We start from the raw sequence: 24,017 nt of genomic DNA on the forward strand, positions 1-24,017 counted from the left end.
TCATTAACAGAATAAAAAATTACTAAATACTTAGAGCAATCTGGCAGAGAGTTCTCATTCTGAGAGTTCTAAATAGTAAATCAGGATTCCTTATACAAGTGTTTTTCAAACTGAGTGACGACCTATTAATTACTAGGAAGGGAAAGAACAAGAGAAAAAATGATACAAGAGAAAAAATGACTGCATTAACTCATTCCTACATTTGTTTTTGGTTTTTGAGTTTTTTTTTTTTTAGATAGGGTCTCCCTCTGTTACTCAAGCTGAGTGCTATGGCTCACTGCAGCCTTAATTTTCTGGGCTCAAGCAATTACCCTGCTTCAGCCTCCCAAGCAGCTGGAACTACAGGCATGTACCACAATGCCCAGTTAATTTCTGATTATTTGTAGAGACAAGGTCTCACTATGTTACCCAGGCTGGTCTCAAACTCCTGGAGTCAAGTGATCCTCCCACCTCAGCCTCCCCAAGTGCTGAGATTAAAGACGTGAGCCATTGCACCCAGCCTCATTCATACATTTGACCTAAAGCCTATAACGTATCAGGTACTAGTTAGGAACCAGAGACTTGATTTAACACTCGGTCTTTGTTTTCACGGAGTGAAGTGGAGGAATCAGTTAAACAGTTAAATTACTATATGAAGATAACTATTACGGTCAGGTTCTGTACAAGAGAAGCATGAAGAAGGATGTGTCTTAGGATGTCAGCGAAGGATACCTGAAGGATGACTGGTACTCTAAGAAAAGAATTCAGATGGGTTGAAATGAGAAACTATCGATTCTGGAGAACCATAGTACATGAGGAAAGTTGACAATATAGAAAGCTACAGTTATGGCCAGGCGTAATGGCTCATGCCTGTAATCCCAGAACTTTGGGAGGCTGAGGCACGTGGATCACAAGGTCAAGAGTTCAAGACCAGCCTGACCAACATGGTAAAACCCCATTTCTACTAAAAATACAAAAATTAGCCAGGCATGGTGATGAGCGCCTGTAATCCCAGCTACTCAGGAGGCTGAGGCAAGAGAATTGCTTGAACCTCTGCCTCCCGGTTGAGGTTGCAGTGAGCCAAGATCGCACCGCTACATTCCAGCCTGGCGACAAACTGAGACTCTGCCTCAAAAAAAAAAAGAAAGCTACAGTTATTAATGACCATAGCCAGGGGAGAAGCATGACCTCATAGCAACAGGAGAAGAACCACTACAAAGTTTTATAAACAAGAGTTACATTATCTGATTTGTCTTAGAGCACTGTGGCTGCAATGCAAAAGAAACAGACTCCAAGAATTTAAGACTGAATCAGACAGATCAGTTAGAAATCTGCTACCAAATCTAGAATGAGATATGATGGCTTACACTAATGCTGGGATGGTGAGAGAAGATCTGGATAAAGACATCCTCACATTTAGTGACTAACTGAATAAAGGTATTTAAAATTTTACCTTCCGGCCAGGCACTGTGGCTCATGCCTATAATCCCAGCACTTTGGGAGGCTGAGGCAGGTGAATCATTTGAGGTCAGGAGTTAAGAGACCAGCCTGGCCATCATGGTGATAACCTTTCTCTATGAAAAATAAAACATTAGCCAGGTGTCGTAGCACACACCTGTAGTCCCAGTTACTCAGGAGGTTGAGGCAGGAGAATCGCTTGAACTCAAGAGGTGGACGCTGCAGTGAGCTGAGATCATGTCACTGCACTCTAGCCTGGATAACAGAGGCTCTGTCTCAGAAAAAGTAATTTTTTGTTTGCCCTTTTACTCCTCACCGCTGACTTCCATTTCCTAAGAACAGATCTGGCCAGTTGTGGTGGCTCACGCCTGTAATCCAAACACTTTGGAGGCCAAGGTGGGTGGATCACCTGAGGTCGGGAGTTCAAGACCACCATGACCAACACGGTGAAACCCTGTCTTTAAAAAAAAAAGTTAAAATAAAAAGAACAGGCCGGGCGCGGTGGCTCAAGCTTGTAATCCCAGCACTTTGGGAGGCCGAGGCAGGTGGATCACGAGGTCGCGAGATCGAGACCATCCTGGTCAACATGGTGAAACCCCGTCTCTACTAAAAATACAAAAAATTAGCTGGGCATGGTGGCACGTGCCTGTAATCCCAGCTACTCAGGAGGTTGAGGCAGGGGAATTGCCTGAACCCAGGAGGCGGAGGTTGCGGTGAGCCGAGATCGCGCCATTGCACTCCAGCCTGGGTAACAAGAGCGAAACTCCATCTCAAAAAAATAAATAAATAAATAAATAAAAATAAAAAGAACAGATCTGATCCCAGACTAGTAAACAAAGAAAAGAGAACTAGAAAGACATCCAAACTGCAGCGGCGATTGTAGTAACAAAGCAGAAGATAAAAGGAGATTCCAGATGAGGCTACTGGTCAAGAACAGTCTCACTGTGTGTACTGTCTTGAATGTACCAGAAACTACTAGTGTTCATGATGGTATATGAGAAAGAATCTGCTTATTTTTATAAGTAGATTCCTTGCCCTGAAGTAATAAACATGCATTACATCAAGCAAATTGATGCCTAATTATCAGCAAGTTAGTAAACTATTTCTGTTGACATCTTTATTCTCCACCCAGTGATTCAACGGGCAGCTACCATTTTCACTAAGTATTGTTAAATTGAGCTTGACAAAATAAGATATTCTTATATGAATTCCTGGTCCTCAAGAATTTAGTCCTTTCTTTCTTTCTTTTCTTTTCTTTTTTTGGAGATCTGTGTGCCTTTATTAGCAGAGCCACTACTTGAGCGGGGTGAAGCGGGAGGAGTGAGTAGCCCCGATGCCCAGCCGGCCGTGCTTCACGGGCTTGTAGGTGAGGGAGAATTCGTACAGGTAGCGTCAGATCATCTCTGGCTTGATCTCCACCTGGTTGAAAGTCTTGCCGTTGTAGACGCCCACCATGCAAGCCCACCATCTCGGACAGGATGATCATGTCTCGCAAGTGCGTCTACACCACTTCCGGCTTCTCCGTGGGAGGCACCTCCTAGGCGCTTCAGCAGCGAGTGCTGCTTCCGCCGAAGGCCCCGGTTCGCTGGCGCGCACTGTACAGCCACATCAGTTGCTTGTAGGACATGTCCAGCAACTGGTCCAGGTCCACGCCACGGTAGGTGAACTTCTGGAAGGTCCGCTTCTTCTGTTCTACCTCTGCCATCTTGCCGGATCCTAGGAAAAGACCGTTCTTGTCCGCGCCTGCGCACTTATCACCGAATTTAGTCCTTTCTTCAGCACAGAAGTTAATACATGAATTCATTTGCTTTATAAAAGTACAAAAACACGGAAGTATACAAAAAGCCAATGTCTTTTACCTTCTCTGCTCCCACATCCCTCATGAACATAACTACTGTCTCCTTATTTAGGCTCTTCTCCCAGTCCTCTGCATTTACAGGAACCTACGTATAAAAACAACGTATTTTTTCCAGCATAAATTTTAAATTGGCTTTTAGTTGTGCAATCTATGAGCATATTATCTCTGTAAAAATAATAAAACATTAATGTGGCCGGGCACAGTGGCTCACGCCTGTAATTCCAACACTTTGGGGGGCCAAGGCAGGTGGATCACCTGAGGTCAGAATTTCGAGACCAGCCTGCCCAACATGACGAAACCCCATCTCCACTAAAAAAAAAAAAAAAAAAAAAAAAAAATACAAAAATGGGCGCGGTAGCTCATGCCTGTAATCCCAGCACTTTGGAAGGCCGAGGCGGGTGGATCACAAGGTCAGGAGATCGAGACCATCCTGGCCAACATGGTGAAACCCCGTCTCTACTAAAAAATACAAAAATTAGCTGGGTGTGGTGGCGTGCGCCTGTAGTCTAGCTACTTGGGAGGCTGAGGCAAGAGAACTGCTTGAACCCAGGAGCCACAGGTTGCAGTGAGCCGAGATCGCACCACGGCACTCCAGCCTGGCTCCTGGCAAAAGAGCAAGACTCTGTAGTCCCAGCTACTCGGGACACTGAAGTAGGAGAACTGCTTGAACTCAGGAGGGATAGGTTGCAGTGAGTCAAGATCGCACCACTGCACTCCAGCCTGGGCAACAGAGTGAGACTCTGTCTCACCAAAAAATAAAAAATAAAAAAAATAAATAATGTAAGTCCTAAATTACTACACCCAATCCCAAACCCTTCCCATTGACAATCACTATCATTTTGGCATATGTTCTTACAGGTTTTTTCCAGACCTTCACTTACATACATGTACATGTATCCATATATAATAAGATTTCTGTTAATCTATTTTTACATAATTGGTAATACATTTAATATACTTTCAACTTTTCTTTCATTCAAAAAATATTTTAGAGCTCTTTCCACATCAGTAAACACAAACTGTCAAATTATTTTTGTGATATAACCACTGTAGAAATTTGCCATGGCTATTTAGCTTGTCCTCTATTGGTGTTAAGCAGTTTTCTGCTTTTCACTATTAAAAAGAAGGCTGCAATAAACATATCCATGCCAGCTTCCTTGTGCAACTGTACATAGGCTGCTTCTGGGTACGTATCAAAAGGAAGCACAAAGAACATGAACATTTTTCATTTTAAGACATAACCCAAATTCTCCCTAAGAATTTATAAAGTATAATTCTGGTGCCTTGAAGGCCAGTACATAATGAAAATAGAAGACTCTTATTTATAGTTGAATGTTCTATTTTCAACCAAAGCTTTTCTAATCCTGGAGAAGTTTTAACAATCTGGCATCTTGAACAGAAATTACCATTAATTTCTACACCAGTTATTAGCAATGTAGTATCTTAACAGTCTTAAAAGATACATTTATTCAATTTGACAATAATTACCAAAACTAAAAACACACATAACCCTGGCCCTAGGAATAAACCGCCAAAATCATCCGGCAGACATACTTGCACATGTGTGAGATAACGTATGTTCAAAGTTACTCATCACAGATAAAAGTCAGTAGGTCTGGCCAAAAGTCTGGCTAAATTCAAAGTGACAAAATAAATTACAATCCTGGAAGGGAATTCAATGTATGACTTACTTTAAATAGTAAATTAACTCAAAGTTCAGGAGCTATAAAAGAAAATATTGATAAATTTAACCATTTAAAAAAATGCTTGATGGCCAAAAAATACACAAAGCAAACAAATCAAAATATGACAAACTCTAAAAAAAGTTATTTGTGGGCCGGGCGCGGTGGCTCAAGCCTGTAATCCCAGCACTTTGGGAGGCCGAGGCGGGTGGATCACAAGGTCAAGAGATCGAGACCATCTTGGTCAACGAGGTGAAACCCCGTCCCTACTAAAAATACAAAAAATTAGCTGGACATGGTGGCGCATGCCTGTAATCCCAGCTACTCAGGAGGCTGAAACAGGAGAATTGCCTGAACCCAGGAGGCGGAGGTTGCAGTGAGCCGAGATCGCGCCATTGCACTCCAGCCTGGGTAACAAGAGCGAAACTCCGTCTCAAAAAAAAAAAAAAAAAAAAAAAAAGGTTATTTGTAATTCATATCACTAAAGAGCTTATCTCTCACATATAAAGAACATCTAAAATCAGTAATTTTTTAAAAAGACCAACCATTCCTGCCAGGCGAAGTGGCTCAGGCCTGTAGTCCCAAAACTTAGGAAGCTAAGGTGGGTGATTTGATTGGGCCTAGGAATTCAAGACCAGCCTGGGCAACATAGTAAGACCCTATCTCTATTTAAAAAATTCAAAAATTAGCCGGCATGGTAGCATGTGTCTGTAGTCCTAGCAATTCAGCAGGCTGAGGTGGGAGGATTACTTGAGCCTGGGAGGTCAAGGCTGCAGTAAGCCATGTTCACTGCACTCCAGCCTGGGGGACAGAAGGAAATTCTAGAGCCTTAAAAAAAAAAGCCAACCATTCAACAGAAAAATGGGCATATTAAAGAACAGTTCATATAAAAAGAATTACAATTGACTCAAACATTTGAAAACATGCTCATACTCATTCATAAATTTGATGTAAAACCTACTAAATAAACACTACTTCAAAACACCATTTTTCGCATGTACCTGTAGTCCCAACTACTTGAGAGGCTAAGGCAGAAAAATTGCTTGGACCTGGGAAGAGGAGGTTGCAGTGTGCCCAGATCACACCACTGCACTCCCTCCAGCCTGAATGATAGAGCATGGCTCTATTTAAAAAAATAATAATAATACAAAAATACAAAAATACAAAAAAACAAACAACAACAAAAAAACCCACACCATTTTTCACTATCAGATTGGCAAAAATTCAGAAATTCAGAGGTCTGGTGGTGTACCTGGCAGGTAAGCAGGTAAGGTATAGGAAAACATTAGCCCTCAAAGTGCTAGGGAGAATGTAAATCTGTATAATATATATGGAAAACAATGATTATAAAAATAAAAAATGCAGGCCAGGCAGATCACTTGAGGTTAGGAGTTCAAGACCAACTTGGCCAACATGGTGACACCCGTCTCCTCTAAAAATACAAAAATTACTGGGGCATGGTGGCGCGCCTGTAATCCCAGCTTCTCGGGAGACTGAGGCAGGAGAATTACTTGAACCTGGGAGGCAGGGGTTGCAGTGAGCCAAGATCACGCCAGCCTGAGTGACAGAATGAGATACCATCTCGTGCTTGCTTCTGCAGCACATACACTAAAATTGGAACAATACAGAGATACCATCTCAAAAAAAAAAAAAAAAACAAAACAAAAAAAAAAAAACACATGTGCTTTAATCAGTAACCCTACTTTTGGAAATTACAGATTCTCTTCCAGATGTATGAAACAATGTATGTACAAAGTTACCTCATCTCAGACCTGCTTGTAAAAGCAAAAGATCAAAAACAAGCTAAATGTCCAAAAATAGGGGTGTGGCTAAATAAATTATGTTACCTTGTAAATCTTATGTATCTGTCTTATACAGAACTGCAAAAACAAATGAGGAAACTGGTTGTCTGCAGCCAGAGATGGACATGAAGGACAGGGATGAGGAGACAACTACTTTTTTTTTTTTTTTTTTTTTTTTTTGAGATGGAGTTTCGCTCTTGTTACCCAGGCTGGAGTGCAATGGCCCGATCTTGGCTCACCGCAACCTCCACCTCCTGGGTTCGGGCAATTCGAGGAGACAACTTTTTAAGGATTATAGAAATGTTCTTAAACTGGACTATGGTGATGGGTGCGCAACCCCAGACATTTATAAAAATTCCTTTATAGGTGTGGGGGCTCACACCTGTAATCCCAGAGCTTCAGGAGGCCAAGTAGCAGTATCTCCTGAGAAGAGGAGTTCAAGAACAGCCTAGGCAACATAGTGATACTGTGCCTGTACAAAAAAAAAAAAAAAAATTTTTTTAAATTAGCTGGGCATGGTAGCACATGCCTATAGTCCCACCTACTCAGGAGGCTGAGGTGAGAGGATCGCCTGAGCCCAGGAGTTTGAGGTAATACTGAACTATGATCATGCTACTGCACTCCTGCTTGAGTGTCAAAGAATGTGTTTCTAAAAAAAGAAAATAAAATGTTAATTAAACATGAATTTAAAATTCCTTTGTTTTACACTTTCAATTGTTTAATTTTTTTGGTGTGCAAGTTATACCTCAATAAAGGTTGTTAAAAAGAACATACAAGGCTAGGCGTTGTGGCTCACACCTGTAATCCAGCACTTCCGGAGGCTGAGTTAGGCAGATTACTTGAGACCAGGAGTTTGAGATCAGCCTGGCCAACATTGTAAAACCCCCTCTCTACTAAAAAATACTAAAATTAGCCAGGTGTGGTGGGACATGACTATGATCCCAGCTACCTGGAAGGTTGAGATGGGAGGATTGCTTGAACCCAGGAGGCAAAAGTCACAGTGAGCAAAGATCACACCACTGCACTTTAGCCTGGGTGACAAAGCGAGACTATGTGAAAAACAGCAACCAAAAAACCCACAAAGGAGGGAATTCTATTAATAACAGAAACATCTCCCAGATGTGTTAAGTGACAAAATTTAAAAGTGCAGAACAGTGCGCATAATTTAAAAGCTGAAAGCATAGGGTAAGGGAGTAAGACGGCAAACTTGTGTTTGTTTTTCTGTGTGGAAACAATACACAAAAAACGACGGCTGTCTGTGCAAAAAGAAGGGAAATTCAACAAATAGAGGGAAAAGGTAGGATGAAAGGGTTTTTACTACATTCCTTCATAGGTATTTTTAAAAACTTTTCAGACATATGTTTTAATATTCAAAAAATTAAACTAGCATAGATATTTGGACTTTAATAATACAGATACACCTTTTAAGTTGTCTGCTTCTTCATTTCGTTACATATTATATTTCATATAATTTTGCAATCATCCTGATCGCCCCCAAGAGTTTGCCTTTGTGAAGAACTGTGCCCAAAGAAACCTTGAATCCTCAATATTTCAGGAACAGTTCCAGTTTCAAATATTCAATTCCAACATTACTGATTTATAAATTAATAAAGACTCTTAAAGATTCTAAGTTTTAAAGTGAAAAAATAAATAAATAAAACAAAAATAAGAGGGAAAAAAATGAAAAAGTAAAAACAAAACAAAAAATAGAGAAAAAATAAAAATAAAAGAAAAAAAGTAAAAATTAAAAAGAAAAAAATTTTAAAAATGAATATAACAATAATAATAATAATGAGAGAAAAAAAAGATTCCAAGTTTTGACCTGGTGCAGTGGTTCATGCCTATAATTCCAGCACTTTGGGAGGCTAAGGCAGGTGGATCATTTGAGTTCAAGAGTTCACCACCAGCCTGGCAAACATGGTGAAACTCCGTCTCTACTAAAAATACAAAAAAATTAGCCAGTCATGGTGGCACATGCCTGTAATCCCAGCTACTTGGGAGGCTGAGGCAGGAGGAACGCTTGAGCCCAGAAGGCGGTGGTTGTAGAAAGCCGAGTTCACGCCACTGCACTCCAGCATGGGTGACAGAGTGAGACTCTGTCTCAAAACAGAGAAAAAAAAGAAATTCCAAATTTTCCGTCTACAGTGATATCTGGAAAATGCAGCCCCAAAAAATCTTTTTTTCAATCACATGACCGAATTGAAGGTTGGGTTAAGTAAACTCATCCAGAATATGCATAAAACTTGAAATTGAACTTTTTTGGTTACTACTAACAAGATAAAGATATAGGTCTACTTTTAAGTAACAGTAACACAATAGGTACAACATGGACCCCAAAGTCTCTGATGAGCAGAAAACTGGAAATGACTAGAAATTATACTGACAGAAGAGAAAAGCTAAAGTAAAAGTACATAGTGAAGAAGAATGCTCCAAGGGAAGGTTGTGGATTCATATGAATATGTAGATAGGTCTTCTAAGACTCCACAACACATTCCTCATACCTGTATAGCTATACTACTACTTTAAAAATCTACAAGGCAGCAAATCGAAGATCCACAAAAACCAGAGCTCCTATTTTACTGATTGCTCCCCTTGTGCCAAACATGATGCTTTAGTCATCTCATTTAATCTCAGCAACACTATGACATAGGGACTGCTACCCTCAGTACCTAAGTACAGTAAGTAAAAATCAGCATCACACAATTAAATGCCAAAGTTAAGGCCAAAAACAAATACGCTGTAAGAGAGGATTTCCACTTTTTCTCTCTTACTTTTTACTATATTTTAAATACTATTCATCAACACAAACTTTTTCAAGTAAAAAAACTTTATAGTAGTACATGTTCATTTTAAAAACCAAACATCATAACTCCATAAAGTAGACATTAGGCCGGGCACGGTGGCTCAAGCCTGTAATCCCAGCACTTTCGGAGGCCGAGGGAGGTGGATCATGAGGTCGAGAGATCGAGACCATCCTGGTCAACATGGTGAAACCCCGTCTCTACTAAAAATACAAAACATTAGCTGGGCATGGTGGCACGTGCCTGTAATCCCAGCTACTCAGGAGGCTGAGGCAGGAGAATTGCTTGAACCCAGGAGGCGGAGGTTGCGGTGAGCCAAGATCGTGCCATTGAACTCCAGCCTGGGTAACAAGAGCGAAACTCCGTCTCCAAAAAAAAAAAGTAGACATTAAACATTTTCTATAATGTCACCCCCTACAGACAATCACCGTTAACTTGTTACAGGTCTTTCCAGACCTTTTGTTAGAAGCACTAAAAGTAGATGGTCCAAGTCAGTACAATTACCTACTTATACTCTATTTAAGTAAATGTGAGGTAAAATACAGCAAATGTGAGGTTAAATGTCTACCTAGATAGTATAAACTGTAAGCAAAAGCAAACTGTTACCCAAACCTAGGTTAAGTCAAGTTTGGGTTTAACTATACAGAATATTCTAAAAAGCATAGAAACCAAAAGAAAATAATGAAAGAGAAGGTAGAAGGATGAAAACAAGAAAGGGCCAAATAAAGTCTGGCAATCCAATTCAACAGTACAGCCAGTTTGTCACTACCTACCTACTTAAGAGCTGATTCTAACATCTATTTCCATGGTAACTAGGCATTAAGCAAAAAATATATATATATACACACACCAGACTTTTAGGAAAAGATTCCTTTCTCCTCCACCAGAAAAATGCCTAGTTTGGCAAATTTCAGCAACATAATCTGGAAGTCTGACTCTACGTCAGAAATTTCAGTGGATCAGCCTGTAAAATTATCTTTAGTCATTAACTGATTGGAGTGGGTGGACTACAAGCAGTAAAACTGATCATCTGCAGACATCATAACCTTAGTTTCTAAAATTATAGTTTCATTTGCCTTCTAATGACATATAATATGCTCAAAACCCGGTAAAATATTCAAAATTCTAAAATGCAATATATAAGCAAGAACTTTTTTTTTTTTTTTAAAGACAAGGTTTCACCGTGTTAGCCAGTATAGTCTCCATCTCCTGACCCTGTGATCCACTCGCCTTAGCCTCCCAAAGTGCTGGGATTACCGGCGTGAGCAACCGCACCCAGCCAAACAAGATCTATTTACTGACATCTAGTAACCATCTGGCCACATGGAAAATTTACAACGGACTTTCATATCGAACCTTTAAAAATTCATGTAAGCATAAATTAAATTTTAAGTTAAAACATACAACAAAATAAAACTTCTTTAGTTACTATAGGATATGGGCAGAATAATGATATATAAATCAACAGCATCATTTTTTTCCTTTTTTTTTTTTCCCCTCGCCTCACTGAAACCTCCACCTCCCGGGTTCAAGCAATTCTTCTGCTTGAACCCAGGTGTTCAAGCCTCCCAAACAGCTGGAATTACAGGTGCTTGCTACCACACCTGGCTAATTTTTTTATTTTTAGTAGAGACGGGGTTTCAGCATGCTTGCCAAGCTGGTCTTGAACTCCTGACCTCAAGTTATCTGCCCACCTTGGTCTCCCAAAGTGCTGAGATTACAGGAGTGAGCCACGGTGCCCAGCCACAGATTTTTTACAGTATGCTCTACATTTTGAAACCATGTAAATATTTTACATCGAGGAAATTGAAAAGGAAAAAGCACTCATAGAAAACAAAACCAAACTGAGGTAAATATTCTATTTTCAACTGCTGACATAAATACACAGAGAATTATTATTTCAAGTATCTTAAATATTAATATTTACAAAAATTTTATTTTTATTTAAAAAGCATTCTGAGCTTATATCCCTACTGGAATACAGTCTAAGGACAAAAAATAAACAGACAAAGGAATCTCAAACTACATTACAGTATTTTTATCTCAAAGCTAATATATATGTATAATATAATAATAATGTTAGGAACCAAATTTTTTAGCATAAGATAAAACATGATATAGGCTGAGTGTGGTGGTTCATGCCTGTAATCCCACCACCTTGGGAGGCTGAGACAGTAGATCATTTGAGGTCAGGAGTTCGAGACCTGTCTGGCCAACATGGCGAAACCTGGTCTCTAACAATAATACAAAAATTAGACAGACATGGTTGTACATGTCTGTAATCCTAGCTACTTGGGAGGCTGAGGCAGGAGAATTGCTTGAACCTAGGAGGCAGAGGTTGCAGTGAGCAGAGATCACTCCATTGCACTCCAGCCTGGGCGACAATGCGAAACTCCATCTCAATTTAAAAAAAAAAAAAAAAAAAAGATACAAATAGTAAAGAAGTTACACGGCTGTATTCACCAAGATGGCATCACAGGCAAAGAGGGAAGCCCCTGCTCTCCCAACGTCAAAGTCAAACCAAAGGCTTTGAAAGCCAAAACAGCAGTGTGGAAAAGCATCCACAGCCAATCTTCACGTCACCCACCTAACGACAGCCCAAGCCACTGCTGCTGTTCTGGAGGCAGCCCAGATATCCTTGGAAAAGTGGCCCAGTCCAGGGGAAACAAGTTTGACCACTATGCTATCAAGTTTCCCCTGACCACTGAGTCAACCATGAAAAAAAAAAAGTCAATAACATTCTTCTGTTCATTGTGGACATCAAGGCCAACTAACACCAGATCAAAACAGGCTAAGAAAAATCTCTGTGGCAATGACATGGCCAAGATCAACACCCTGATCAGACTGATGGAAAGAAGGCACATATTCTACTGGTTCCTGACTATGATGATATTGCCAACAAAACTGGGATCATCTAAACTGAGCCCAGCTGGCTAACTCTAAATAGACATATTTTTCGTCCTAAAATAAATAAATAATAAAATACGTTAAATAAAACCTCTGTAATTTTTCATGAAAATTGGAAATATCAGTATGAATTCATAATTTATTCTTCTCTCTTTTTTGAGACAGGGTCTCACTCTATCAAAACCAGCAAAATGAGATAGCTGAGAAATTAAATTGTTACAACCTGCATTTCTAGATTTTAAAGATATTAAATACATGAAATAAAAGTTCTTTATAGAAGAACTTCAACTAATAAATGTAGGAGTGATATAATTCAAAAACCACCATTTTGCAATCCTTATATAATGGATCTAGTCAACAATCCTCAGATGCTGCTTAAACCTTTGCATGAAAGTTGATAAAAACTTTATATAAGATAGATCAGGCCAACAACATCTAAAACCAGTGACCAATCCTAGCAATACTCAAAGTGAACCAACCTAGCATTTATGGGCCTCATGATAGTAAGAAACAAAGAATACAGCACTTCTTATAAAGAATGTTCACCAAAAACAACTCTCCAGAACTAATGATCAGTTTACAGGAAATTACAGGAGTTAAACCAAACCACAAACATGTAATCAGCCAAACAGAATGTGAGAAATTCGATAGGTTAAATAACACAGTTTCCTTATCAAATAAAGGGCACGAAAGGGGAGGAGATTTAAGAGACCAGTTAGAACTGTATCTTCCATCCGCAATGTGTAGACTTTATTTGGGTCCTAATGTAAACAAACAAATTGTAAAAGACATTTTTGAGACAGGTAAATTTGAACATGTTCTTACTACCAGATGCCATTAAGGAATTAATGTTATTAGTTGTGACATTTGCATGATGTTTGTACTTTGAAAGTCCAAGTGTGTCAGAGATACATACTGAAACACATATGGGTGAAATGATATCTGGGATTTTATTTAAAATGCTACATGGTGAGGGAGAAAGGAGAGAAGAGGAGCAGCAGAGTGAAACAGATAATATCAGGATGGCAACATAATGGCAACTGATGAGGCCAGGCAATGAAAATGTAAAATATCAATGAACTTCATTTTTTTATGTTGTAAATTTCCATAGTAAAGTTTTAAAGCTGTTATTACCAGCATGTCTGTTATCCTGAAGTATGTTGGTCTCTATTCATTTATATTTACTAGTCTCCAGAATTAACACCACTAAATTTTCCAAAAACTAAAAAATGTTATATTTCAACTCATATATTTAATCTAAAAATCAATTACTATATCACATTATATCCATATATATGAAAATGACTATCAGCATTATAAAGTCACCATGCCTAACCACAGTTAAATATTTATTAAGCAGAACTGTATTTATAGTTATAGCATTTCATTTTACTTCAATTTGATTTGAGATCTTCATTTTACTTAATTAGAACCCAGTATCTTTTTCATCAACACCTAATCACAGTTACTACAATCAGAACAATTTAAGTTCTAACCTAAGGGGCACAGAGATGGGGAAACCAAACCACACTGTTAATATTTGCCGTAAAAGTTGGCTTCAAACCATGCACAGAGACATTTCATTCATTAAAAACTGTAGTCTTAGCCCAGCACAATGGCATACACCTGTAATCCTCCTGTAAAGCCACTCAGGAAGTGGAGGCAAGAGGATGGCTTGAACCCAGGAGTTCCAAGCCAGCCTAGACAACAAAGTGAGACTTCATGTTTTTAAAAAACAAAAAAAGCAGTCTTATTTTAAGTCTCTCATTGTACCTTCTAGAGCCACCTTAAAGTGTGACCCTAATACAAGTTCATGTATATGAGAAGCTTTTTGGTGTTTTCCTAAGGGATAAACTGTGCTTTTAAAATCATCTGAAGGTTTAATACCTGAAGAAGTAACAAATGCTAAGAGTTTAGCCTACTCAAAAATTAACACCAGACTCTAATACATCAGGGAGTTACTCATAAAACAAATGCTTCTTGCCTATCAGTATTTAATGTCATCATTTGAGATCTGAATCCTGGCACTAGTTTTTAAAAATAGAGCAGTCTCTGGAAAAGAACTCTGGACTGAGTTCAGAGATCCAAACGAAGGGGCTGGTCTACGCTAGAGTTTGAATTCATAATTCTTAGCCATTGGTGGTTGGCTGATGTGCCTTAGCAGTAGTACTATCTTACAAAGGATTCTAAAGCTTCATTTAGAAGCAACCAGTGTTTAAAGGTATGATGCAAAGAATATAGAACTAAAAAAGAATGCGACTTACTGGGCATCTTTTTATTGTTACAGAAGGAATTTAAGTATTTAGCCCTGTTCTCAAATATCCAAAGGGGTTGCTGAAACACTGCCCCGCTCCCCGCATGTTACTCTACTGTAGCTCCCCCATAAAAGAAACCCAGAAAAACTACTGGTGGGGAGAAGTACTTCCATTTGCTTTTTCATTCTATCCAGCAACTAGTAAGTGGTATGACTGTTAGAAAAAAAGGCTCTAGGCCACACATGGTTAGTAATCCCAGCACTTTGGGAGGCTGAGGGAGGCAAACCACTTGAGGTCAGAAGTTTGAGATCAGCCTGGCCAACATGGAGAAACCCATGCCTATCAGAAAAATACATAATTTAGCCAGGCATGGTGGCAGGCACCTGTAATCCCAGCTAGTCAGGAGGGTAAGGCACAAGAATCGCTTGAACCCAGGAGGCAGAGGCTGCAGTGAGCCAAGATCACGCCACTGCACTCCAGCCTAGGCAACAAAGCGAGACTCTGTCTCAAAAGAAAAAAAAAAGAAAAGCAGACTCTGGAGTCAGAATTGAGTTCAAATATGCTCTATGACTTTCTCTAGTCCTCATTTTCCTTATCTTTAAACAGGGAAAATAAAAGTATTCTCACAGTGCTATTATGAAGATTAAATGAGATATCTGTGCTTAGAAGACAACACATACAAATTCGTACTCAATAAACTTCATCTTTTTTATTATTACTATATTTAGCCTATTCTACATTAAAGATGCCTTGCAAGGAGAAAAAAAGGAACTACAACAATATATTTTTTAGATATTCTTTTTTTTTTTTTTTAAATACAGAGATAGGATCTCACTATGTTTCCCAGGCTGGTCTTGAACTCCTGGGCTCAATCTTCCCACCTCAGCCTCCCAAAGGGCTGGGATTACAGGCATGAGCCACTGTACCCAGCCAGTATTATTCTTCAATGATAAATGTTTTCTCCTCCCATCATATCCCTATTTTAAATATTTTCAAACGCAAACAAATCTCTAGGGCATTTGGCTTAAATTGTTTATGAACAAGTTTCGTTCATGGCATTTCCTTAAATATGCACAGACTACGTTCTAGATAAATACATACCGAATATGTTCTAGATAGTCTGTACATGTTCTTGATCAAATGAAATAAACAATAAATGGACTATAAAGTTTCATATATAAAAATATAAATATCACCAGGAGTAGTGACTCACACCTGTAATCCCAGCACTTTGGGAGGCCGAGGCAGGTGGATCACCTGGGGCCAGTTTGAGACCAATCTGGTCAACACGGTGAAACCCCATCTCTACTAAAAATATAAAAATTAGTTGGCATGGTGCCAGGCGCCTATATTCTCAGCTATGTCAGAGGCTGAAGCACTAGAACTGATTGAAATCCAGAGGCAGAGGCTGCAGTGAGCTATGATTGCACCACTGTACTCCAGCCTGGGCAACAGACTCCAACTCAAATAATAATAGTAAATGTAATTTTCTATTTTGAGACAGGGTCTCATTCTGTTGCCAAGGCTGGAGCACACCGGCACACAGTTCACTGCAGCTTCGCCCTCCTGGCCTCAAGCAATCCTTCCACCTCAACCTCCCAAATAGCTCAGACCACAGGCATCTGCCACCACGCCTGGCTAATTTTTTTATTCCTTATTTTTTGTAGAGATGGGGTCCCCTTGTGTCGCTCAGGCTGGTCTCAAATTCCTTGGCTTTCTCCTAGGGTGGGATCCTTAGCCTTCTTGAGTGCTGGGATTACAGGCATGTGCCACCACGTCTAGCCCTAACTGTAATTTTAACAACAAAAAAAATACTTGGCACATGATAGACACAATATCTACTGAATATATAGATATATATATTGTTAAACAAAACAAATTTAAATTATTGGAAAAATCAACTATTTTAAAAGAAAATACATTCAAAGAAAAGTGAAAGAAAAAAATGTATTCTCTGTACATTAAAAAATGCCAATATTCAACAAGAATATACTGCTATTAAAATGAAGATAGCAAAACCTTATCTAAGCAAGAAGAACTTTCTTTCTTTTTTTTTTTTTTTTTTTTGAGATGGAGTTTCGCTCTTGTTACCCAGGCTGGAGGGCAATGGCGCGACCTCGGCTCACCGCAACCTCCGCCTCCCGGGTTCAGGCAATTCTCCTGTCTCAGCCTCCTGAGTAGCTGGGATTACAGGCATGCGCCACCATGCCCAGCTAATTTTTTGTATTTTTAGTAGAGACGGGGTTTCACCATGTTGATCAGGATGGTCTCGATCTTTTGACCTCGTGATCCACCCGCCTCGGCCTCCCAAAGTGCTGGGATTACAGGCTTGAGCCACCGCGCCCGGCCAAGAAGAACTTTCTTACAGAAAATACAAAATCACAAGCACCATAAAACAACTGAATGGAAGCATGGGGAAGAACAGGAGAGAACAGAGACACAGGGTGGACAGCCTCCAAACCCTATGCAGTCCAATAGGGAGGCACCAGTCACATGTCTACTGAGCACTTGAATGTGGCTACTACAGAAAAACTCAATTTGTAATCGTATTTAATTTTAATTAATTTTAACTTTAAAATACTCAAGTCAGTTATTTGAAAACTTGCATGTATGTTTAGAACGACCTGAATAAATGAATCTTTTTCTACTGTAAATTTTACGAAATCTAAATACAGAGCAAGTATCTCTGCTGAAAATTTAGTGCCCAGTATGGTGGCTCACATCTGTCATCCGAGCACTTTGGGAGGCCAAGGCGGAGCGCTTGAGTCCAGGAGTTTGAGACCAGCCTGGGCAACAAGGCAAAACCCTGTCTCTATAAAAAACACAAAAAATTAGCCAAGTGTGTCAGCACACACCTATAGTCTTAATTACTTGGAAGGCTGAGGTAGGAGGATCGCCAGATCCCAGAAAGTCAAGGTTGCAGTGAGCTGTGATCATACCACTGTACTTCAGCCAGTAGGAGTGAGACCCTGTTTTTTTGTTTTGTTTTGTTTTGCTTTGTTTTGTTTTGAGACAGGGTGGCCTTGCTCTCTCTGGTCCAGGCTAGAGTGCAGTGGTGCAATCTTAGCTCACTGCAACCTCCCTCCACTTCCTAGGCTGAAGTGATCCTCCCACCTCAGTTCCTGGATTAGCTGAGACCACAGGTGCCCACCACCATGCTTAACTAATTCTTTTATATTTTTGGTAGAATCAGGGTTTCACCATGTTGCCCAGCCTGGTCTCAAACTCCTGGGTTCAAGTGATCTGCCAACCTCGGCTTCCCAAAGTGCTGGTACGTATTACAAGCATAAGCCACTGTCCCTGGCTGACTCTGTCTCAAAAAAAAAGGGATTGGTGGGGGGAGGGAGAAAAAGGGATAGGGAAGGAAGGAAGGAGGGGGGGGAAGAGGGGAAAGAAGGCGGGCAGGCAGAGGCAGAGGCACGCAGGCAATTTAGTATCCAAACTAAGATACGCTATAGGTATAAATATAAACTGGAAAAAATATAAAATATCTCAATAATTTTGATATCATTACACGCTAAAATAAGAATGTTTTAGATATGCTGGGTTAAATTAAACATTATTAAAATGAATTTCAACACCTGTTTCTTTTTATTTACTTAATGCAGCTATTATAAAACTTAAAATTAAACATGGCTTGCATTATACTCCTATTGATAACACTGCTCTAAACAGCACATGCTAGCACTGGATTATCTGCCCACTGCTTATCCTTTCTCTTATTTGTCATTCCTAGTAACAGTAACTGCTGTGGATCACTTAATATATGCCATGCTAAATGCTTTACATGGATTGCCTCATTCAAACCTTCCTAAGTAGGAGGTAGGTTTTATCACTGTCCTCATTTCAGACAAGACTAAAAATTAAGCATCACAGAAGGTTATATTATTTGCTTAACGTCACAAGGCAGTAAGTAACAGTGCCAGGATTAGAATTCAAGCAGTTTGATTTGAAAGTTTACATTCTTAACCAATGAGGCTGTACTATCTTCCACCCAAAATTTATATACCTGAATTTTATGTTATCTAAAGACACTGCCCCCAAAACAAATATTTTTCAGTGGTTCTAAAAGCCATTTCTTTTTTTCAATTAAATACTAGGGGTGCAAAAAAAAAAAAAACAGCAAAAAACAAAGGCTACACAAATTGACTCCAAAAACAAAGTTGAGGCTGGAGACAGTAGCTCACTACTGTAATCCCAGCATTTTGGGAGGCCAAGACAGGAGGATCATTTGAGGCCAGAAGTTGGCAACATAGTGAGATCCCATCTCTACAAAAAATAAGAAAGATAGGCATGGTGGCACATGTCTGTAATGTCAGCTATTTAATACTTGGGATGCTGAAGTGGGAGGATCACTTGAGCCCAGGAGTTTGAGGCGGCAATGAGCTATTACCATGCCACTGTACTGCAGCCTGTAGAACAATGTAAGACCCTGTCTAAAATATAATAATAAAATGTAAAAAGAACAAAGATTAACCAAAGCTATATGAATTTGACTTCCAAAAATTAGGTATACAGGTTATAAGTACTCTATTTTTACCATAGTGAAATGCACACTAGCTATATTAAATACATATTCTAAATTATTAGAAATTAGTCATTCAACGACATTTGGTAAAGCAGTTCATCACTGACGCTACAATATATTACAGGTATTACTTTTTGGCACATATAAACCAAACACAAGTATTTTACATGAATCATCATATTTAATAGCAAAGCAAGCAACAAAGTAAATGTTATTAGTGACATTACTTAGATGCTGAAAATAAAACTCAAAGAAGTAAATTGCCTAGGCCGGGCACAGTGGTTCATGCCTGTAATCACAGCACTTTGGGAGGTTGAGGTGAACAGACTGCTTGAGTCCAGGAGTTTGAGACCAGCAAGGCAACATGGTGAAACCCTGTCTCTACAAAATATTCACCAGGTGTGGTGGCACACACCTGATGTCTCAGCTACTCGGGTGGCTGAGGTGGGAGGATCACTTGAGCCCAGAAGGTAGGGGTTGCAGTGAGCCAAGATCATACTAAACCACTCCAGCCTGGACAATAGAGGGAGACCGTGTCCCAGAAAAAAAAAAAAAAAAAAAAGAAATGACAACATTAACTTCAAAAACCACCATCTTAGCACATACAAACAATCTTAAGTGTGATTTAAAAGTGCAATTACTCAAGGTCCCTTTTAATTATTTTCTATAGCAATCTTTTGGAAAATCATATTAAACAGAAAATTTGCCTACTTAAAAAGTGAACTGTATCTTACAGATAAAGACAGATTTAAATCATAAAACAAATTAGAGTTAAGGAGCACTCATCTGTTTTTCCACCATTGTGCTCACTATCCTCATCATGCAAAGGTCTAGAAAGGCTGAATTCTAAATAAACATCTGCCTTTAGAAGAGTCAGGCATTCAAACTGGAGTTTATCAAACCTAGTGGTTACCCTGGAAACTACCTATCACCTCGAGCAACTACCTAGCAGATAAGATCAAGCAGAAAGCATCTGCTAATTAAATGTATCCTATGCATGGCCTGTCCATATTAGCATATAATTTCCATCTTCATAAGATTCCTTTGCGGTAAATAGTAAATATTAATCTCATTTTACAGTTAGGCCTAAAAGGCTAAATCATTCTGCAACACTAAGGAAACTGTGGTAGGCAGAATGCACACCTCCTCCCCCAAAAATGACCACATTCGAATCTCTAAAACAAGTAAAAATATTATGTTATTTATCAAGTGGAAATTTTAAGTTGCAGATGGAATTAGAGTTGCTAATTAGTTGACCCTGAAAGGGGGAGATTAGCCTGCATTATCTTGGTGAGCCCAATGTAAACATGAGTACTTATAAGTGAAAGAGGGAGGCAGGAGAGGTAATGTCAGAGACACATTTGAAGACACTAGGCTGTGAAAATAGGAGAGAGAGACCAGAGGCAAAAGAGGAAGTACAGCCTCTAGAAGCTAGAAAAGGCAATGAAACCAACTTTCCCTAGAGCCTGCAGAAGAAATGCCCAGTGAGACTCCCATCAGATCTCTAACTTCCAGATCTCTAACTTCCGGATTTGTACAAAACTCCTCCCTCTCGGTACACACATACACACATACGCTTACTCACAACTAACAACTCACACAGTATTTGGTACTTCTAAGTGTTCTGTGTACTAAGAAAAGTAGATATCCAAGTAAAGATATATATTAAATAAGAGGCAGAACAGCATTAATATTAGTAAGAGCTCTGGTTTGGAGTAGTTTAGGTTTAAATCCTCGCTATGCCACTTACTAGTGGTATGACCTTAGGTAAGTTACATAATCTCTCTACCTTAGTTTTTCATCTGTAAAATAAAAATATCTGTATGTACCTCTCAGGATATTTAGAGAACTAAAATTTTAAATGGGCTAGGCACAGTGCCTCACACCTATAATCCCAGCACTTTGGGAAGACATGGCAGGAGGATCACTTGAACCTGGGAGTTCAAGACCAGCCTAGGCAACATAGTGAGACCTTGTCTCTATGAAAAAAAGTTAGAAATTAGGCAGGCATGATGGTGGGCACCTGTAGTCCCAGCTACTTACGAGTCTAAGGTGGGAGGATCACCTGGGCCCAGAAGGTCAAGGTTACAGTGAACCATGATCACACCACTACATTCTGACCCAGACAACAGAGCAAGAAATTACCTTCAAATAAGAAAAATATATATAATGTAAAAAAAAGCCTGACACACACTAAATACTAAATAAGCAGTGGCAAAATTAACAAATGATAATAACAAAAACAATGATGATAATAATTATGGCATAAAGAACATGATGACCAGGACAGAGGCTGGTGTGATAAGTATTTTAATACTATTTCAGAACACAAGACTGATGACAGTTTGAGATAAATGGGATGTTACTTTAGCAATAAAAGATAAATTCAGCAATTACATGCCTACAAAAAATAGGATTGTTTTAATTACTAAAGTACGTGAGGATTAACTATTCTTTATTACCACAGACTTACAATATATCATATCAAAGCTTTTTTTTTTTTTTTTTGAGATGGAGTGTTGCTCTGTCACCAGGCTGGAGTGCAGTGGCATGATCTCAGCTCGCTGCAACCCGTCTCCTCAGTTCAAGTGATTCTCTTGCCTCAGCCTCCCGAGTAGCTGGGACTACAGGCACGCGCCACCACACCCAGCTAATTTTTGTATTTTTAGTAGAGACAGGGTTTCAACACATTGGCCAGGCTGGTTTTGAACATTTGACCTCAAGTGATCTGCCTGCCTCGACCTTTCAAAGTACTGGGATTACAGGTGTGAGCCACCACGCTCGACTGCATCTGTCTTAGTATTCCAAATGTGAATACATAATTTTAGCGTTCTGTGTGATCCCTTAAATAAAATCCTGTTTGTTTGTTTGTTTGTTTGTTTTCTGAGACAGAGTTTCGCTCTTGTTACCCAGGCTAGAGTGAAATGGCACGATCTCGGCTCACCGCAACCTCCGCCTCCTGGGCTCAGGCAATTCTCCTGCCTCAGCCTCGTGAGTAGCTGGGATTACAGGCACGCGCCACCACGCCCAGCTAGTTTTGTTGGGTTTTTTTTTTTTTTGTATTTTTAGTAGAAACGGGGTTTCACCATGTTGACCAGGATGGTCTCGATCTCTCAACCTCGTGATCCACCCGCCTCGGCCTCCCAAAGTGCTGGGATTACAGGCTTGAGCCACCGCGCCCGGCCTGTTTGTTTGTTTTAAAGACCGAGTCTCTCCCTCTGCTGCTTAGGATGGAGTGCAGTGGCATGACCTCGGCTCACTACAACCTTCTCCTCCTGAGTTCATGGGATTTCAGTTGCGCACCACCACGACTGGCTAATTTTTTGTATATTTAATAGTGATGGGGTTTTGCCATGTTGGGCAGGCTGGTCTCAAACTCCTGGCCTCAAGTGATCTGCTTGCCTCAGCCTCCCAAAATACTGAGATTACAAGCATTAGACACTGTACCATGCCAAATAAAATCTTTTTACAACAGTTGTAAATGACTTGAACCCTCCTTCACTACCTCCATCAATGCAGAAAGACTTACAATTGGAATGTTTTTCAATGTGAGAGAAAAAACTTGCACATAGAAATTAGAGAGAAAAACATTATAATGGGTGGCAGGAAATGGGATTAAACAAAATTAAGTCCATAGAAGTAAACAGAAAATGTCTGGTTGGGTGTAGTGGCTGACATCTGTAATCCCAGTGCTTTGGGAGGCAAAGGAGGGAGAATCACTTGAAACCAGGAGTTCAAGACCAACATGGGAACATAGTGAGGCCATATCATTAAGAAAAAATAAAAACCTTAGCTGAGTGTGGTGCTACATGCCTGTATTCCTAGCTACTCAAGAGGCTGAGGTGGGAAGATCCCTTGAGTCCAAGAGTTCATGGCTATAGTTACCTATGATCACACTGCTATATTTCAGTCTAAGTGACAGACCTAGACCCTCTTTACAAAAAAAAAAAAAAAAAGAAAATGTTTCAAATGGACAAAATAAACTTGCAATTGAAGAGAAGACTGACTGTCCTTAAGATTCTTCAGTCGAAAAAAAAAAAAGAGAGAGAGACAGAGAAGCTACCCAGATTGTAAAAACTTTTTTGAGGGCCGGACACGGTGGCTCATGCCTGTAATGGCTCACTTTGGGAGGCTGAGGCGAGTGGATCAACTGACGTTGGGAGTTCAAGACCTGCCTGATCAACATGGTGAAATCCTGTCTCTACTGAAAATACAAAAATTAACTGGATGTCGTGGCAGACGCCTGTAATTCCAGCTACTGGGGAGGCTGAGGCAGGAGAATCACTAGAACCCAGGAGGCAGAGGTTGCAGTGAGCTGAAATCGTGCCAGCTTAGGGGGACAGGGTGAGACTCCATCTCAAAACAAAAAAACAAACAAACCAACAACAACAACAACAAAAAAAAACTTTTTTGAGCTAGATAATATTCTGTGTTATCACTTAGCAGAAGAGATAGGGTCTAAACTCAAGGGGTCAAATGACCTTTCAAAGTCTCTTCAGGTTATATGGGCCATAGTGTTTCAAACTCAAAATTACTTATGGCAATACAACCAGAGGATTCATTTTTCTCCTACTTAAAAATATTAACTCTTCAAAGCTTTGTACAAAGCCTCTAATTTTCTAATTTATAATACTAATTTTCTTTTCTTTTAGAGACGGTCTTGCTCTGTTGCCTAGACTGGAATCCAGTGGTGCAATCACGGCCCACTGCACCCTAGAGCTCCTGGGCTCCAGCGATCCTCCTGTCT

General features: G+C 39.7%; 1 protein-coding gene and 1 pseudogene across 5 annotated transcripts in view; both read right to left on the reverse strand.

Moving 5' to 3' along the window:
* The window catches only part of ARID4B (AT-rich interaction domain 4B), a 166,719-nt gene that overhangs the window by 120,217 nt on the left and 22,485 nt on the right, over positions 1 to 24,017 (reverse strand). The gene's annotated exons all lie outside the window — the stretch shown is intronic.
* Positions 2,671 to 16,733, reverse strand: LOC141581096 (small ribosomal subunit protein uS19 pseudogene; annotated as a pseudogene).

The sequence above is a fragment of the Saimiri boliviensis genome, chromosome 14 (genome assembly GCF_048565385.1).
Source record: "Saimiri boliviensis isolate mSaiBol1 chromosome 14, mSaiBol1.pri, whole genome shotgun sequence".
In the NCBI taxonomy this organism is placed as follows: domain Eukaryota; kingdom Metazoa; phylum Chordata; class Mammalia; order Primates; family Cebidae; genus Saimiri; species Saimiri boliviensis.